The sequence below is a fragment of the Homarus americanus genome, unplaced genomic scaffold (genome assembly GCF_018991925.1).
Source record: "Homarus americanus isolate GMGI-L3 unplaced genomic scaffold, GMGI_Hamer_2.0 scaffold24694, whole genome shotgun sequence".
Taxonomy (NCBI): domain Eukaryota; kingdom Metazoa; phylum Arthropoda; class Malacostraca; order Decapoda; family Nephropidae; genus Homarus; species Homarus americanus.
Window position 1 is genome coordinate 5,408,713 of NW_024732780.1, and position 3,409 is coordinate 5,412,121.

The 3,409-nt window shown below is 39.2% G+C and overlaps 1 long non-coding RNA gene across 2 annotated transcripts in view; it reads right to left on the minus strand.

Moving 5' to 3' along the window:
* LOC121868985 overlaps window positions 1-2,742 on the minus strand; it is a 46,724-nt gene extending 43,982 nt beyond the window's left edge. The window contains exons 1-2 of one of the 2 annotated variants that reach the window (XR_006089487.1): window positions 2,609-2,742; window positions 1-1,094 (exon numbers count right to left, since the gene is read on the minus strand). The exon at window positions 1-1,094 is cut by the window's left edge and continues 97 nt beyond it. This is a non-coding gene — a long non-coding RNA (uncharacterized LOC121868985). Of the gene's footprint in view, window positions 1,095-2,540 lie in introns of both variants that reach the window. The other variant, XR_006089486.1, reaches the window with a different exon arrangement.
* Window positions 2,743-3,409: the final 667 nt, after the last annotated feature.

Sequence of the window (3,409 nt, forward strand, 5' to 3'; positions counted from 1 at the left end):
GCCTGACATGTTCCTCTAACTTTATAACTCCCTCCTGAAGGTCAACACTGTCTTAAGGGGCTGTGTTTTGGTATATTCACTGTAAATTGCTTGTATCCTCACAGTATAACACGGGTTTATAGATTCGTGGTATTTTCACTGGACTGTATATTTTTGCGTATATCTTTACAGTATGACACTAATTACTAGTTCGTTTTGGTATATTCGCAGTGTCGCTATATTTATTCCTCTAGTAGGTCAACGTAGGCTTACAGGTCGTTTTTGGAATTACATAGTTTGTCTAATGTTCACAACACACTGTATATCTCCTCACAGTTCAACACAAACACAGGAGCGTGCGGTCGGAATATTCACTAGCTTTTTTTTTTTTCAGGCGTGTGCGTTTGTTTTTAATAATTTATTAACATTTTCTTCGGGTGATTTACGATTTACTGACATGATTTTTAGAAAGTTGTTGGCTGATTTTATTTTTCAGGTCTAAAATTTGGTGTTCGGGAAGTCAGTTGCTATTTTTTTTTGTGATTTTAAGTTTAATTTCTAATTATTATCACATACGTTCCCATTTTCTGCGAGATGTTTTTATACAAATTATTTTACATTAAAGGGTCTTAAATTTTGGTATTTCCTCACAAAATCACTCGTTCACTTACAAAACAATGAACCTGTAAACTCCTTGCTGTTGGAAGGAGACAGTGTGGTGGTCGTGGCTTAATGTGATGATGTATTTTGATAGCTTCTGGTAACGAGTGGAAGAGTTGTAGAGTAAAATTTATCTGGGTTTCTCACATATTCTCGCTCATCCATCACTTGGTATAGCTAAGGCAGGTAGGTCGATGGTCGAGTCTACGGCGGAGAGGGTTGAAAATCCATCCCTGAACTACAAAAACAACAATTAGCTCCATCAACTTTTTCCCTGTTGTTCTTTATGACCGCCATTGGTGTGACGAGTCTCAAGCTCAACCCCGGGGTCACCTAGGGGTCATAGGTCAACCGTGATAAGCCAGTACGGAGAGAGATATAAGGGAAACGCTTAAAAATCATACCATCTTCACCTCAGATCGTTATTATGGGTCGATTACTTTGTCTGAAATCTCCTGAAATGATGAAATTGTATTTATAAATAAGTGTAATAATTCTTTGTGGGTAATGCGCAATGGTCCGTCCTGCTAAAATCAGATATAATTCATTTGGTATTCAGCGTTAACTACCTGTCACCATTTAATAGCACATGCCTGTCACATTTAGAATATTATTACCTGTCAATATTACATACTAGATACATGTGCCAATCTTTGCGACTTTCTATACAGGTAACCAGGACGCACCTACTAGTTTACCTGCATACCATGATTACCCAGGTAACAGGGGTGTGTGCGTCTGACTGTGGACACCCCTACTGTACCATGAGTGCCCATGTAACAAGGTAATTTATTCAGACTGATGTGGGTGTTGGTCCGCTGAGTACAAAGTGAGAGCATGACCCATGACGAGTACTACCTGCATTTCTGAATATTATGTACCGTATTTCAGAATATTTTGTAACTTTATTTAAGAAGGTGTTATACCATTATTTAAGAACTTTTTTATCCATATTTCAGAATGTTTCTCTTATATTTTAGAATATTTTGTACCCATCCTTAAAACTGTTATGTACCGTATTTCAGAATGTTATGTACTCGTACGTTTTTGTATTCGTGTTACAGAATAATTTGCACTAATATTGCAAGAATGTTTTTGTTCTACTTCAGTATGTTTATTTTCATGATATGTTTGCGGGAACGTTTTCTTTGTAGATTTTCCCTGGCATCAATGCTTTCAAGAATTTTCCCTGGCACCAATATTTTCAAGAAAGTTCCCTGGCACCAATATTTTCAAGAATATTCCCTAGCACCAATGTTTTCAAGAATTTTCCCTGGCACCAATATTTTCTAAAAAAAATTCTGTAGCACCAATGTTTTCAATAAGTGTTACTCCTATTAGGACTTTTTTTTTCATTTTTCCCCGATGCCAATATTTTTTGAGAACGTTTTCCTGGCGGCATTGTTTTGTAGGTTATTTTCTGATATTGATCAATAAAATTAAATCAGACGAAATACTATTCAAGAATTTTATCAAACGTTCTAATACTCTAGATACATTTCTTTTTTTAATAGTTTACTTTTAATTTCGCAATTGAGGTTTGTCTGCTTATCTGTCTGTCTATCTGTATGTCTGTTTGTCTCTGTGTCTGTCTGTCTGTCTGTCTGTCTACTTGTCTGTCTGTCTTTTTGTCTATCTGTCTGTCTGCCTCTCTGTCTGTCTTCTCTGTCTGTCTGCCTCTCTGTCTGTCTTCTCTGTCTGTCTGTCTTCGCAGGTTTTTTTCCATTAAGGAAAGAACGGTGCAGCAAAGCGTAATTCTGTTTTTTGATAACAGGAGCCCAAGAGTCCCCCGCTGTGTCGGCACCAACAAAGGGAAAAATAGTCTTTTCAAAATAGACATGAGCAACAGCAACAGTATTCTCACTATAACAGAAAGCCATATCACTGCTCCATTCAAATACCAACGAAAAGGTTATCGCCAGACGAAGCTACGCCTGACGGAAGAAGAAAAAGCATAAGTCTCTCGCACTGTCTGTCTGTGGCGAAGAGGAAGACACAAAGAGAGACAGACAGACAGACAGACGTTAAGCGCGTGTCTGCCCGTGTCTGTTTGTCTATTCGTAGGGAGACGTCTCGTAAGACACACGTCCGCACACCTCAAGGATCTAGTTGGAACTGCTGCCACCACCACCACCACCACCAGGCACCCAGCACCTCCAGACAACCACCCCTTGGCACTTGGCACCTCGCACACACACACACATACACACACACACACACACACACAAAACACGTCCTTGCTACCTACTGTTACAATAATATGTTTTGGGAATTATTATTATGAATTTATATAAAGTTATCGTAAGGAGTTGCATGTTTGGGTGACGTAGTCTCGATATGGTTGTTTACGGTGAGTTAATAAAGGTGTTCAATTTTGGTCTGTGTGGCTATTGGTGACACTGTTTCGAGGCCGTTGGTAATACTGTAAGGATGGTGATGGTTTGGTATACTGTACACACGCTGCTTGGTGTGCGTGTAACCTCGTGTACACATTATTTGGTAAATACACTGATACATATACTGGACGGGATACATACTGTCTGGTGCAAACACTAGTAACTTGGTGCATATAATTTTTGGTGCACACACTACCCAGTACACACAATACCTGATACACACACTACCTAGTACACACACTACCTGGTACACACACTACCTAGTACACACACTACCTGGTACACACACTACCTAGTACACACACTACCTAGTACACACACTACCTAGTACACACACTACCTGGTACACACACTACCTAGTACACACACTACCT